The sequence below is a fragment of the Podarcis cretensis genome (assembly GCF_951804945.1).
Source record: "Podarcis cretensis genome assembly, chromosome: 1".
Taxonomy (NCBI): Eukaryota; Metazoa; Chordata; class Lepidosauria; order Squamata; family Lacertidae; genus Podarcis; species Podarcis cretensis.
The window spans coordinates 100,277,392-100,293,440 of NC_137170.1; the positions used below are offsets into that span (position 1 = coordinate 100,277,392).

General features: G+C 40.2%; 1 protein-coding gene across 7 annotated transcripts in view; it reads left to right on the forward strand.

Moving 5' to 3' along the window:
• Positions 1-16,049, forward strand: part of THSD7B (thrombospondin type 1 domain containing 7B) — a 452,267-nt gene that overhangs the window by 399,483 nt on the left and 36,735 nt on the right. The window lies entirely within an intron of this gene.

Below are 16,049 nucleotides of genomic sequence, written 5' to 3' on the forward strand. Positions count from 1 at the left end.
AAGGAGCTAATTTCTTCAAGCTACATTGACACAATCTTGTGAGAATACCCTTCCATGGTTTATCTAACCCACAATGTTTTTATTTGATTACTACTAAACTATTTTCTTTGAAACTTGTCAAACTCCTCTATTTGTAAGCACTCTTGCTTTAACATCCCCCAAGCTGACTATCAACAGCATTTAGTACTTCTCTGGAGTTAGAGCCTTTGACCTAAAGGAGCTGCAGTAATGGACCAGCTAATCATAGTAATTACACAACAAAGAACCATGCACATTTGTCCCATCCCCACTTGAGATTAGGAAGGAAGGAAAGTGCTTCTACTTGACTGCTGGTGCTTAACAGCAGCTGGCCAATGGGTAAGATACCAGGGTATGTGCTGAAACTGTGCATTAAGCATCCAGAGAATGGATATTTAGCATGTCACTGACAAACATTTGTTGATTCTTTTCAGCAAAGGCCCCAGATTGAAGAAGTCATTTTAGGACAGGAACATATTAATTAAGTGTGAGTGTTCATTGAGGGGACTCCAGTAGCAATTGGCTCCAAGAGAGCAGCTTTTCTCTTTCAGGGACACCTATGCATGGAACTCTTGTTTCCTATTAAGTAATTGAAAAGTAAAGTAGGATTTAAGAAAAGTCCACCAACAGCCCAAAAATATGGCAGCCCATAGTACTGCTGCACACCTGTACTTGGAAAACACAGTGCTACCAATCCTGTTGGCTTAACCAACAAACAATGAATCAATGAATCAGGAAAGAGATGTACAGAATGAACCCATCTGCTTCCCAAAGAAAGCCCCATGAAGATGTGCCTTAGATGCTAAAATAGGATGGTACTGTGCTCTGCCTTTTCCTCTCTTCTGTTCTTGTGTTCTTTCCTGTAGTAGCACTTCCTTAGATTTCAACATGGCTCTCAAATTGAAAGCTCTCACTGAGCATTTACCTCAGTAGCTTTATTGCACTTGTTCTGCCTTAAAATCCTCTTTCTATCGCTGATATTTTGTTCACATTGCTTTTCCTTCACACCATTTCTCTTCTTCGCTTATCCAGCCACTCTTGAGTTGACCAGCTTCACATGTTTTTCATCCTGCTCTCCATCTGCCTTTCCCTACTATCCTCTTCCATCGTTTCTTAGAGATCTATTATCTCCTGAGTCTTTGGGGTCCTTCATAGCTCCTTACTTCCTCTGCTTCCACTTCTATTCTGTCAAGGAAGTTCCTAATGTGCAGAAATATTACAAAGAGGTTTATGTGCTTTAGAGCACATCACAAAGTGCTTCTCGGGATGCTCTTCAGAAAGCTGGTGTGATGTTCAGAAACACCCAGGGTCTTGTAGAAACAAAGCACTGGGAAACTGCTTTGGACAACTGGAATAGGGATTTAATGCTTTGCATGTGCTTAATAAGTGAAAAATAAAACATTGTTTATGTTTGTACACTGTTCCAACATTTTCTTCAAGTGGTAGAAGTTTGAGAAGACTTACAAATGTAGTTCAAGATGATCTTTCAAGAATACTTGAAATGTTAAATCCTTGTAATTGTACTACTTTGGAGAATGGGTGTCTGTGCACCTGTGTTGTTTAACAAGCATTTTAAAGTAATTTCCCCCTCACCTTTATAATGATTGCTTAGCAATTTATAGAGATTCAGTACCATGTGATGGAGGTTGCCAACATATAATGTATCTGGCTGTGTGAGTATGTATGTATGTATGTATGTATGTCACCCAAGCACACAAATATGCATTTATGCCAGTGCAGATACCCAGATTAAATTTATGTTTCTGCAAGGATCAGTGTCTGAAGTAATTGATAACCCTCAATTTCAGGGTATTCTGCATCGTCCGGCCCATAAAGCATCTTTGATTTTCAGTACCTATCTATTATGCTGTAATAATAAAGGTTAATAATGCAATTCATTCATTTACTTAGTCATTTCATTCACAATAGTTTACACTGGATGTGTATCTAGAATTTTTTTTTTTAAAAAAAAGAACAAAGATAGGGCATTTCAGGAATCAAATACAAACCTTGTGTTATAGACACTATAGTTTTAAACGGGGTTTGTGCTCTTTCAGTATTCTCCTGCAACAACAAAACTAATGAATATATAATTTTCTCTCCTTTTTGCTTGTCACGACTTGCTAACACGGACATCTACAAAGGCTCAGGTTGGTGATGCAATCTGTATTGATATTTATTGTTTAGTTGAGGAGGGTCTCTCTGATGTTGTTCTTCACCACAAAGCACCCCTCGCTCACACAAACAATCTCCCCACCCATGACAGTAATCTCTTAGCTGAGAGTGTTGACAGGGTTGTAGCCAAAACCAGGAGCAAGAGGGAAGGCTTCTCAGGGGAAGGAAACATTAATATATAGAGAGGGAGGACTGAGCATGCTCAGTAGCTGAATAATGTTGAGTGTAAGTTGGAAAAGAAAATAAGGAAACTTGTAGGAGGGTACAGAATGAAGGGGTATGTGGTTGTCTGGCTGCCTGCCTGGCTGCCTCATATCAGAAAGTGTGAATATAGTTATATATGTCCCAGTTGTCCCTCTTTAAATCCAAAAAAGTATTACTGCATAACTTAGAGATGTCCAAACTCTACCATCATCACTATTTCCTTCACTTTCTGTTGCTGAACACATCCTTAAAGTTTAGCCAAATGTACAAAATCACAGAGTATAGCTTTATCTATCTCTCTTTAACTTTTTATTTCCTTTTAAATTTGTCATGGTTGCCTTCCTTTATGATGGGGGTGGGTGAGGAAGCAGAAACGATAGTATCTAAAGATTCTTGAATCAGCAGGAAATGCATAAATGTTCGACAGATTTCCCACTAATAAGTCTGCTTCTTAGATTAGGAATTGCAGCAGCACAGCAAAACACTTTGTTTTGGGTCTGAAACGTTGATGAGAATAGCATTCCCCTGTGTGCATTTCAAAGGCCCAAACCACTTTGGATGAAATATTTTTCCTGATAATAAAACTGAGGTACCTAGCTTTCTTTTTTAAAATAAATAAATAAAAAGGTTTTAGAGAGTTGGTCATTTGTCATTTTAAAAGCATGTATAAAGTACACCACATTGCTGCCTTGAGATCTTCCATATAATCAAAGATTAATTCTTCTATATAGGGCAATCAGCCCGCACACAGGATGTGATCCTGTCTTCCACTCTGGAAGGTGCAGAATGCTTTGTGCCTTTCACTCAGCACCAAATAGCATGCAACCACTAGTTACAGTAAATCTCTAGTGCTATTTTTTGCCTTGGTTCCTGTTGGAAGTATTCGCAGTCGCATAATAGATACAAGAAATCATTAGTGTTTTTAGATCTGTCAATATTTTAGAAAAAAAAACTATTCATATTCAGCCTCTGGAGTCAACTGATAAGTGCGGCTGAAGTCTGCAGTGTGGTCTCCAAGGGAATTTTTCAGGAAGATTCTGCTGTGTTGAAAGTGAAGCTCGGAACGGAGTGTGATGGAAAAGGTTGTGTCTCTTGCCTTCCGAGTAGGAAGAAAGGTGCCAGCAGCTATAACATTGTTGCTCAGTGGCAGCGAGAAGTGAGCTGCTTACTTTCTAGCACTTTAATGGGAGGCATATTTTCTCCCCACACGCACACACTCATACCATTTACCCTTTGAAAACATTTAGCACTGCACCAGATTGGAGCAGCAGTGTGGTTTACAGGCTGGGAGCCTGTTGTTCACACAAAGCTTTAGGGTCTCATAACTCCTGCTGCTACTAATTAGAGACCTGGAGTTTATTGAAATGAACAATCACTCAGAGAATATTTTATCCCATATTTTCACATTTAATTACACCAGCTCATTTTAAACTCTGTGGAAGGATGCCAGTGCTTTAACACATTGTAAGCAGATGATTAAAAAAAAAAAACCAACCATGAGAGTTACAAGAAATAAAACTGTTTAGTATTATAAATATGAATGAATTGTAGTCACGAAGGTTTCACTTTGGAGTGGAATGGCGGGACTGAGAGAGAGCTCGTTTCAGTGTGTTTTGATGTTTTTAAGAAATCACTTTCTTTTTGTTGCACCTCCCAATTTGAACAGAGGTACCTATCTCTGAATATTTAACAGCCCGTTGGACCATATCTAGAGACAAGTCACTTAAGAGAATTTAGAAAATCAGATGAGCTGGAAGAGAAAACAAGAAAAGCAGAACTATAAGAGTTCATTTAATGTAATTATTTCTATAGCATCTTCAAGGCATCTTCAAGCCATTTTACAAAGGGAAATTGTGACTGTGACTTGCCCAAGGACACTTATCCCAAAAGAATAAGGAAGGAGCTCCAAGGGACAGCAACTTCCTTGCATGCAGAAAGTCTCAGATTCAATTTCCAGTGTTTCTCATTTAAACCTATTGGCTCTGGGTTCTGGGAAGGACCTCCATCTGTCTCTGAGCTCAGAATTCACTGCCATAGTAAACGGTACTAGGCTAGATAGATGACTGGTAAGCAGCCTCATACAATAGGGTTCTTTAGTGTTTGGTCTCTGCCTTTGGACTTACAAGTTAGAATAAACTTCTCTTCTATAGCAATTTGTAAGGGTTTCTCCTACCTACCTAAATGTTTGATGATTCAGTTACAGAAACTTAACAGACCTTATTAATACTTCTGAGTGCCTTTCTGTGTTTTGTACCTATTGAGCTGTGAAAAGAGATTTATTTTTTTTTAAAAAAAACCCCACACATTAATCATGCATGTTTCCAGCTGCAAAAATGTTTTGTGGGGAAGATGAGTTTCCCCAGGATTGTGTGGTTTGGGGAACCATAAGTAGTCATGAGAAAGTTAGAAAACATCTAACCAATCCACCCCCACAAAAAAGCCCCTAAGAATTATTAATCTTTTGATTTTAGCATCTCTCGCCATCTAGTCAACGTTAGCCTGTCACCCGCTTAGAGAACATGAATGCATTATAGCCCTCATTGGTGGATATACATTATATCTCCTAAATTTGAAGTATCTAAATGCTTAAAGTTATCTAGGGCTCACCTGTGCTCTAGCCCATAATGTATGGAAGGGTAAACATGGGCATGATTCAAGTTGATTGGCAGCCTAATCCATTTTGAGGTGTAGGCAAATGTATGCATCATATAGTCTGGGTAGAGGGAGGGAATGAATCTTGGATCCCGGTGATCATGAGATACAGATAAACTTTATATGTCACTACCCCCCCCCCCCTTTATGCATAGGGAGGAGGGTTGGGAGATAGTTTGTGTGAATCTAACACTGAGCCCCTCTGTAATGTGTTGACTTTCTAGGCAGGAAAGTTATGGCTGGTCAGGCCCTCAGCTGGGGAATAAACAAGAGCAAAACACTTTGAAATTAAAGAAATGGTGAGATGTTCAGACAGGGAAATAAAGCAAAACTCTGTACAGAGAGCTGCAACTTTCTTTAAGACCTGAAAGTGTGTAGGACTTTGTGGCAATGTTTTGCAGAGAGCTTTATTCCCAGTTACTTGTGCTGACCTCTGTTATCTGTTCACACAATATGCTTGGAGCCAGCCCAGGTGAAACAGCCTTTGTAAATGCTTCACCCAGCACTTTCATAATGATAAACTGCCCAAAATGGGAGCTTTAGGAAACCAAAGATGTAAGTTTGATGAAACAGAGATGCTCTGAAATGAGGTACATTTTAATTTACAGTTGTGGTACATATTATAAAAAGATAGGTAGGTTTGTGAGTGGGAAAAGTGTCTGAGCATTGACTCCTTTGCTGTTAGCTTGGTGACTAATGCATTAGGCACAACAAATCCTTCCAAACAAGAATGCATAATGTGGACTGGTAACTTTACAAGGATAATAAGAGATGGGGAGAGTGAGTGGTCAGCTTAAAAACCATGTCATTTCTGACAAGGAGGGATGCTGTAGTTATCTGAGCTCAGCTTCATGAAAGTGCATGAAAAAGCCAAACCCTGTATTATATTGCAGGGGGGCTTTTCTAACTGTTGATTATACATTTGATAACTCACATGTAAACCAGATTGAGGTCAATGGAATTTATTCCCAGTTAGGTATGCAGAGGATTGCAATCTAAGGATTTGCTCTGGATGTGATGCTTTGGTGAATTAAGCCCAAGACATTCTGCAAGAACAGATGCTGAAAATAAATGAAAATACAATTAACAAGTTTTATTTGGATTAGTGTAAGCCTGGAGTGTATTAATAGGTTTGAAACTGAGTGGAAATTATTTGAAATGTAAATGTATTGGGGTGCCTGGCAAAATTGGCAACCCTTTTTTACATTAATATAACACACTCACTTTTTGCATTCCTCTTTTGTATTTGTGTTTGGATTGCATGGTTTGCTTGTATTGATGTATATATAAAATCATATATATATATATGGCTTAATAATGCAGGATGTGTGCTAGTTAGGAAAGAAAGTTTTCTACATTGTCCATCTAGCTATTTAATAGGATAGGATCTAGGGCAGTGCTGGCAAAACTTGGTCCTCCAGCTGTTTTTGGACTACAACTCCCATCATTCATAGCTAGCAGGACCATTGGCCAGGGATGATGGGAACTATAGTCCCAAAACAGCTGTGGGGCCAAGTTTGGCCACCACTGATCTATGGGAAAGTAGCACCCTCAAAGGCTTGGCAACTAACTTGTACAGGATCACTGGCTAAGTCTTTACAGAAGTGGCCTTGCAGTCATGAGTCTGGATTTCATTTTTATAGTTTGCTTCCCCCCTCCTTGCTAAAGGGGGGCCAGCACCTGCCCAAGTCATGAAATATCAAAACAGCTGTCTCTATTAATTCTGTGCAGCCTGAGCTGTATGAGTTTGACTGTGAGAGCTGTGCTGACCCAAGTTCAGATTCTTTTAAAAAATCACCTGAGCTCCACATGGACCCTGGTGTAACAAAAGAAGAGAGACATTACAGAATCACTTCATGCTAACAGCTGCCTGATTGTGAACTCTGAACACTTGGGGAAAAGAGTAAAGTGGATATAACAAATCCTGCAAAGTGAAAACCTCAGTTGGAGAGTCTTGGTAGTAGCGTTTAATAGCTAAACTTTCTTGTCACCCGACCTAGTGCTTCAGTAAATCAAAGCGTGTCAGCCAGCTCTTCTAAAGAACTTGATTATTTAGCACTGGCTGTATTTTATAGTGGGGTTTCCCTTTAGTCTCTATATTTCTTTTCTCCTGGTACTTTAACACATATGGCCACAATCATCTTAGAAGGAATGGTCAAGTATTAAATTCATCCCCATTTTGAAAGGAATGGTCTAAAAGCTTTCTTCAGTGTTCCATTGCTAACCATCTGATTCAGTCATCGGTTACTTCTAATATAATAAGAAGATATTGACTTTTCTTGAGGGGGATATCAAGATTTACTGACTTGGAGACTGAGGTATTTGCTGAGGGGAAATTGGAGTCAATATTTTACTCAAGGGACAATAAGTCCTGATGGTCACTGGTATATCGAGCCATTGTGTGATTTTCAGAAGTGCTGAGCAACACCAATTCCAACTGATGAGAGCTGAAAGCATCTAATACTTGGAATGCTGGGATGGTGCCTGGGTAAAATAACTTAGATTCAAGGAAGAAACAGGTCAGAGGATCACAGACTCCTTACTCAGCTTCAATCAGAAAGCTTACTGATAACCAACCCGTTAAGTGGCAGAAACTTTTCAAGTAGCTTTAGTGTTAATTGTGTAAGCATATGCACATATAAATTTATAGATGATTGAAATGGCCACCATAGAACAGAGTAGCAAAGGTCCATACAAACCTCACAATGTTAACTTACAGATGGCAATAGGAGAAATTCAGTTTGGTTTGCATTTAAAGCCAAATATATCAAATCCACACTTTCTGAAACAATATGAGAACCCAAACCAGCCATTCTTCAGCATTCACACTTATCTGAATTTTGTGATGCGGCTGTCCAACCAAACGATGCTTACGAAGACACATATATCAGAGGAAAGTGCGCATAAAAATGAATATATTCATAAAATCATAAAACTGTACAGTTGAAAGGTACCATGAGGGTCATCTAGTCCAACCCTCTGCTATGCTGGAATCTTTTCTTGAACCCATGACCCTGAGATTAAGAGTATCATGCTCTACCAACTGAGCTATCCCAGATCATGAAAATAAAGTACATAATGCATTGTATCAGGATAAAATGCTTGTAAAAATGTCCACATTAGTCAAAACTACATTAAAAAATGGGTTTTATTGGGAGAAATTTGCACCAAAGTGTTCAAGAATTTTCATTTTTTTTTTTAATTGCAAATTCTTGCAGAAACGTCAAGAACTGAATTTAAGGTTGGAAAAATGAGAAAGCTGGAGAATTGAAATTGGCCAATCCTTTCATTTCTGGATGGCAAATACGTGTGTGCACTGACATAAAAACAAAGATGCAAATCTTTAGAGTTGGTTTGCATGGGGTTGGGGGTCCTGCTAGCTTTCAGGTATCAGTTTAAACCCCAACCTCCATCTTAAAGAGCATTACCAGAAGGCTCTTAAAGTTTGCAGCTAATACTCATCTGCTCCAACTAGCCTTAATTAGTCATAAGCACCAACTATTCTGAGCATGATCTTTCTAATGCGGAAATCCTCAAAAACCTCTCAGCTCACACAGCTGAGTAGGTTCCCCCCTATGCATACTTATCTAGTACTTTGAGATTCAGTAATTTTTGAACTTCCCTGTAATTCCCATATTCACCCATCTCAATCAGAACATGATGATTCTTAATCAGAATGATACTTATATGCAGGTGCAAGTAACCATATGAAGACACCATTGTGCAAATTGTATTTAAGTTAGGAACTTCTTACGTTCTGCAATGGTTGATCCCCTAGTTAAAACATTCCATCTTCTCCAGAACACAGATATGAAAATTGATACTGAGCTGAAATTTCCTGGTGGGTTCTAGCCTTATTTAGGGCCCTTCCAGAACGGTGCTTTATTTGGCAACATGTTTTTGACACATCGCTGGTGGATATTTTCTGCATTAATTTGCTCTGCAATGCTCCTCCAATGCTACCACTGTGTTGCTGTCTAGAGGGCTTATAGCACAACTAAAGCTTCCGGAGGCGGCGCGAACGGCAATGGCTGCCCTCTTCTAATCGGGAGAGGGAAGCTCCGCTGAGACGGGTCGTCCGCTGCAGCGAAGCGGAGACCCATTTTGGAAAACCACAGGTGGCAGAAGCCTGTGGTCTTGGGACCCGGCGGGCGCCAGGAGCAGTCCCCAAAACGTTGAGGGAACCCCGTAAGGGGCTCCGGATCGCGGAGGGGGTTGCGGCGCTGTGGGTCGTTCCGCAGTCAACGGAGCGAAGCCGCGTTGCTGCTGCCGGTGAGCGCTGACCTTTCTTCCTAAACTTCTGATTTGGAAAGCAACAATCCGTGAGTAATAAGGATCTTACAAAACTTTGAGACCTAAAAAATATAGCACAACTAAAGCCAAGCAAAACTAAATCAGGACATTAGTAGTAGTATAAGTTGTGGGCTTTCAACAGGCCGTTATAGCAGATGCAAACAGTAAATAAAGCTGTGTGAAACAATATTGAATCTGAGATTACATATGACTGCCCCAATAGCTTCATTAGCATGAATCATCATGAATGTGCAGTGAAAAAGGACATCTGGAGGGGCCCTTCCTTGAGGTCCTGTTCTTTACAAAATCTCTATTATTCCTGTGGTGTGTGCTGATTTCACGGTGTGATAGCTGTGTCTCAAGCGCTGCATTTAGTTGCACCATTGAGCAAACATTTTCTTGTGTGAACCAGTTTTGGCAGCCATTAAGGGTATGTTGCAACTAACAACTGTAGCTTTCAAAGCATACCCATGAACATTGTAAATACCTTTGAACATTGATCTGTTGCTTGCTCTACTAATTTCCTCACACAGAGGTTTTAATCAGGATTCAGCAAAAGTGTCAAAGAGCGTTTGATTTTACCATTCTATTTCTGTTTCACATTGACATTTTGTTCTGTACAAGCTGCTAAGTTATTCTTCTGTCATCATCATCTTCTTAACATAATGCTACCACTTGATAGTGAGTAGTAAGAACTATATAGCTGAACAGATGAATAACAGTGTAACAGTTTAGGGTGGAAGGAACATATTTTGACTGCAGTATTTGCCATTCTGCATTGTTCTGTCTTAGAATTCGCTTTGTTCGGGCTACCTTCCAGTGCTACTATGCCAAGCCTGAAAATCAGAGCCCTTTACTTTGTCAGTCAGAAAGCTATTCCATCCACATGCAGGTTTATTTGTTTTCAGGTAGATATAGCTGGTTGAACCTCCAGCTATATTGCATTATGTTATGTGAGGCCATGGTGTGGGGGGAAGATTTTCCCTCGAAACAAATAGCCGACATTCCTAAATCCTTTGAGGGTCTGGCATTATCCATGCTGACTGATACGTGCTAAACAGTGTCCATGGTTGCAGGCAAAAGCAGTCCAGTGCTTTTGGATCCTGCTTGTGGTGGCAGGGGTGAAGATGGGAGAAGGAACTTGAAGAATGATGACTGTCATTGATTTCTTATCAGATGATGCAAAATTACAGACAGATCTTCAAACTGCATCTCATAATCAGTGTTTTATAGCTTAGAGATGTAAATTGCTCAATTGACTTCAATTGATAATGTTCCTAAGTAGTGCCCTTATAAGGCACTTGAGAGGTAGTGGTGAATTTTCATTTTGGGGGGTGTCCTTCCTTATTTCTGCACTGTTTAGCACTGTAATTTCCTTTAGCTGGGAGCTAAAAATATAAATATGTGTGTGAGAGACCTGGGACCTTTTTAACTTTGGAAACTTTGGTTTCCCAGACCAAAGTGTCCTCATATCTTAGTCTGAAACAGCTGCTTGCTCAATAAAATGGGGTGAAAGAGTGGGTAGAGATCACAGTGGTAATAAGTAGGCATTGAAACTGCAGAAGGAAAATTTGTGAGCGTGTGTGTGAGAGAAGGTGGGTGAGTGGGTGAGAATGAATAAGAGAGAACAAATAAGTTGCCTGGTCGTTCTGGAGTTACTGAATTGAAGAAGAGCCCCATGAAGGCAGCTGCTCTAGTGCAGGTGAGAGTTCAGCAGGACATGAACTCTGTTTTAGATTACACAGAGAAAGAAATAGGCAGTGTGGTGTAGTAGCCAGAGAGCTGGACTAGGACCTTAACGGCGATGGTAGAAGAACCTGAGAAGGAAAACAAAAAAAGGTGACTTAGAAAAGCAAAGAATGTCAGCAAGAGATGCACCTGAGCTTGCTGACTCTAAGACAGGCAGCAGAGAAATCAGCATTTACAACAACAAGCAGCTGTAACACCTTAAACCGGGGGGGAAACTGAACTGTGATGGGAATTAACTTCAGTCACTGAAAATACTTAACAGGGATAATGTGAACCTTTCCATCCAGAAAGAGATTTAGTTCTTTCCAGTGCTATTTTTCTAGAAAAAGAGGTGCCAGAACTCACCATGAATGCCTCCCTTGTTCTCTTAGAATGGCAATGGCGCCCACCAGAGAGGTGCCTGAACTGAGTTCCACTGAGTTCCGGCTGAACAAAAGCCCTGGTTCTTTCCCATGATACAGACAGATATCTAAGGAGAAAGATGCTTTTGTCAGTGCAGTGCTTAGCTGATAAAACCTTTCCATATTTTGTGTCTGATCTGTATCTCCTTTTCTCACCTTGGCAACAGAAGAAGAAACAAACAGGAATGATCTGTGGTTGTGTAAAAATACGTTTCCAGGCAGTCGGAAAGACACCACACTCTACTAATGTAAATGTACTTCCAGCCCAAGGGATTATCATCTAGGTCTTAGTATTAATGATGTGCTGTAAAAGTACTGACTGGGTTATAAATGAAATATGTACAAATCGAGCAGTCTAGCGGTGCGTCTGCTTGGCCATATTTGATAGGTTACCTAATGGACACCTAGCCTCTGCAACTCACCGGAGCCTGCGTTCTTCACTTCCCACTCGTCAGATTTAGTGCTAAAGCACTGAGCTATGAGCACGGGAAACTGCAATGCAGATGTGTCCCCAGAGGATCGGAATGAGTATGAACTCTGGGATCTGGCCCAGTTTATAAAAATACTACTTAACTGAATTTTGATCTGGCTGCTTCTGTACGTCTCATAACTTGCTTCCACTGAATATATCTTGTAGGTTTCTTATGTAAAAATCTTAGCACTGCAGACACTAAAATAGCACTAAAAATGCTCAATTGAAAGTCAGGGCATTAAAAAAAATATGTGTTAACTTGGTGCCTAAAACTTAACAGAAAGCATGCCAGGTGAGCAGCCCTGGAAAAAGCACTCCATAATTGGATACCATTTATCCAGCCATCAGCTGCCTGACCTCGGACGATAAGCAATATCATAATGACTTCAGTGGCAGGCGCTGATGATGCTCAGTATGTTACCTTCAGTGACGCTGATGATGCTCAGTATGTTACGCTTTTGCCACCTGCTCCAAAAAGTCTCCAGAAGGTTTCTAGAACGATTTGGCCATTGGCTCAATAGTTGCAAGTTTTGGGGGCATATCTTGGGGGGGGGGCCTGTGTGTTCTGAGAGAATGCAGTATGCAATTATTGCTTCAAGGATGCTTAACATCTTCGTAGTGTTTTTTTATTGGTGTTCAAAGTGCTTCACATACAGTATCTCAGTAATCCTTTCAAAATCCTTGTTATGGTTGCAGTGTTGTAGATTTGAGGATGACAAATGGTGTCTTACCTAAGTCTATGTGGTGCTCCCCATTGTTATATTTGATTGATCAGGGCCTGATTTATTATTATTTATTATTTATTAAATTTCTATATCACCCTTCATCTGAGGACCACAGGGTGGATTACAATATAAAATCACAGAAATACATAACACAGTAACAAACAATTGCACACACACACACAGAGAGAGAGAGAGAGAGAGAGAGAGTGTGTGTGTGTTTTACTCCTTTGGTGTTCTCCTATAAGCCACAGTGATAAGGATCAGGATACCGTCTGGAAGGCCAAAGAAGACTGCTTCTAACTTTGTATGGAAATAAGCCTTCTTTCTTGGCAAACCTGGATTTTCAACCCCACATTTGCCCCACAACAGTTGGATGGGGGCGGGTGGGCGGTGTTAGTGGGGAGGAAGACTTGAATGAGTAAATCAGCAAGTGGGAAGAAGGAACACCTAACACCATGTTTCCCTTGAAATATTTAGAACTAAATAATTTAGAGTAAGGAAAATCAGCATGTTCACAAGCTCGAATAATTTTGACTCCATAGCTCTAACTGTTAAAGGACAATTGGCCACTTTGCATTTATTCTCCTTCATTTCAGTTTTATTTGTACAATAAAACTCTGAATCTCACATTATTAGTTAATTCTTCTTTTCTCCCTCTCCAATTCTATCTTCCAGATGCCATCTCATTTTAAATTTCACCCGATTCTTTCCATCTAAATCTTATTTCCCTGTATGCACTGTGGAAAATACTGAGTTCAGAAGCAAGATCACTTTTAGATGACCCATTTAATGCACTCCAGCGAGCATGTTTTAACCTGTGGAAACCAATGTGTGTGTGATTCACTCCCCCTCCCAACACAGATACCCTTAGCATAGAAGAGCACCATTACATGAAATACTTTGGTGCATTGTTTTCTCCAGGAGCTTCCTTTCGTAATAAAAAGCCAGTTGCAGTTGAAAAAATGCCCCCCCCTTTTTTTCATCTTGGAGAGAAAAACAGATTTGGAAGGAGGGTTTCTGAGCAAACAACTACCAAGAAATTATTCAGGTGAAAACACACACACACACACACACACACACACCATCCTCCCACTTTGCTACTCAATCAAAAAACAACATTTGTTTTTTGTGATGAAAGAAATCTTTTGTGGAAAAACAATACCGTGTATTCTGTGACTTTGCCCTCACACATAGGGACAAGCATCTCTGCATCCCTTGCTCTCCTCAAGGAAGTATAAAAACTTCCAAATATTTTCTATTCTTTGTATATCGTATTGTTGTTTTATTGCTATGGCCGATGGCTGACGCAAATAAAGATTCATTCATTCAAACACAGACAAGAATTGACTCAGAGGCACTCACTCCTATGACAGACAGCCAAAGGCTAACAGTCTTCCATTCTGCCATATCCTCCAAGTGTCCATAGAATTGTAGAGTTGGTACTCTAACCTACTGCAATACAGGAATTTTCCACCCAATGTGGGGCTTGAACCCACGGCCCAGAGAGTCTAATGGTCCCTCTCCCAGATAATTCTCTGTAAAAGTGGGTGGATGCACCTTTTCTGGAAAACATATTGATAAATGTATGTGTGTGAACACTAAAGACCATGCCGTGCACAATATCCCTTCTTGTCTATAGCAGTTGCTGAGATATACATCTCACCTCAAAAGAGCCATGCTGAAAGACCCAGCTTCAAAACCCAAAATCTCCAGGTAGGGCTGGGAAAGGTTCACTGCCTGAAACCCTAGGCCTAGAAAGTTGCTTTCAGCCAGTATAAAAACATAAGAAAGGCTCTGCTGAATCAGGCCAAAGACCCATCCACAGTATTCCAGCATCCTCTTCTCACAATGTTCAGCTGGGTGCTTAAGGAAAGCCCACAAGCAGGGCCTGAGTATTATATTACTCTCCTCATTTGTGATTCCCATCAACTGGTATCCCAAGGCGTACTTTCTCCAACAGAGGAGGTAGAATGTAGCTGCCTTGACTAGTAGCTTTTGATTACCTTATATTTAACAGGGAGCTATATGAACCAATGGTCTGACTCAGGTTAAGGTATAGGGACAACTATGTTTTTCTTTTATATATTTATCCAAAGAAAGAATCACTCTTTTATTGCACAGTAAACAAATACAGCATATAAGCAATGTATGTTAGAGCCTTCAATGGTATGTCATACTGAAAGTGGCAGAGCACACTAAGTGATGCAAAGTGAAGTGTTAATTTTTCATCTATGAAATGCTAAATAGGATCTCCGACATCTGTTTCAGTATATCCCTTTCTGCATGTGATCTGGGATTAGCATGTTCAAACTTCTGTCTAGCCAATGTGGAAGGGGTTGCCACATTGGCATATGGGGTGTAAGGAGACTGAAGAAGAATACTAACTTCCTCAGCACTACCAAGATGGCCATAGTTCCAGTTAAATTGATGAAGGAGTAAATATTATACCAATTCCTTTCCCCTTATACATACTCTCAAAATATTCGCCAGAGGTGTTCTGCTGGTAAATTCTCATGGATTTAGCAACAAACTAGTTATCTGTGCAGTGTGTGTGTGAAAATCCCCAGTCCTTGCAATGAGATTTTCACAGAATGATGGAGCTGGAAAGAATTAGGGTTAGAATCATTCAGTCTAACGGGCCTTCCTCTTTAGGAGCCTCCTACTTTTTTCTAACTCCACAGATGCAACAGAATGAAGTGTAGAGGCCTATGCTGGTAGAATGGATGGTATGATTTCAGAGTGAAGGTGAAGGACCACATTTTGAATGCTTCTCTAGGGGGAAAAAACTCTCTCAGCAGATAGAAAACTAGTACAGTTACATGCAGGCTAAGATGGAATGTTTTCTTCTGATGCACTGGTTTCGCTTCGTTTCAGTGGGGAATATTTATGTGGAAGAGCATTCCAAAAATGTAACCCCCTACCTCACGGATAGCCAATGTGGTGTCTTCTAGAAGTTGCTGGGTTGCAACTCCCACCATCCCTGACCGTTAGCCATTGTGGCTGGGGCTGAAGGGAGCTGCAACATCTGAAGTGCACCACATTGGCTAGTCCTGCCCTAACTGTATCCTCAAGTACGTAGTGCCTTCTGTTCTGCTACTTCAACATTCGTCCACCCCACTTTGTGTCACATGTGTTGGCAAGCCCATAGAGACTAATACAAGAAATCCAAACCAAAGCATGCCACATCAAAAAAAAAAAAAAAAAAAAAAAGCTACAAGCTGAGAAAACTCAGGCTGTTCAATATTTGGTAAAGCAATAACCCAGCAGACCTCTTAATTTTAAACATTTCTAGTTATTTGTCCAATAACATAGTTGTCTTAAAATTATGTTCTCTTCGCACAGTACATGTTTTACATTGAG